Source organism: Carlito syrichta, unplaced genomic scaffold (assembly GCF_000164805.1).
Source record: "Carlito syrichta isolate Samal-C Ts95f unplaced genomic scaffold, Tarsius_syrichta-2.0.1 Scaffold303084, whole genome shotgun sequence".
Taxonomy (NCBI): Eukaryota; Metazoa; Chordata; class Mammalia; order Primates; family Tarsiidae; genus Carlito; species Carlito syrichta.
The window spans coordinates 92,813-93,125 of record NW_007247180.1 but is presented as its reverse complement, the minus strand read 5'-3'; positions in this window follow the sequence as shown (position 1 = coordinate 93,125).

Here is a 313-nt window from a genome sequence, read left to right as displayed (position 1 = left end):
TCAGGCAATCCACTCACCTCAGCCTCCCAAAGGCGCGGGATTACAGGCTGAGCCACCGAGCCCGGTTTATTTTTGTATTTCAAAGCATCACAAATTGCAAGCTTCCAGGCCTAAAGTTGGTAATTGTGGAAGCTAGCATGGGTACACAGGGGTCTGTTATACTGGCTTACCTTTACAAATGTTTGAGATTCTGTATTTAAAAAATAAGATGAGCCGGGATCAGTGGCTCAGTCTGTAATCCCGCGCCTTTGGGAGTCTGAGGTGAGTGGATTGCCTGAGCCCGCGGGTTCGAGACCTGCCTGGGCAGCGAGAC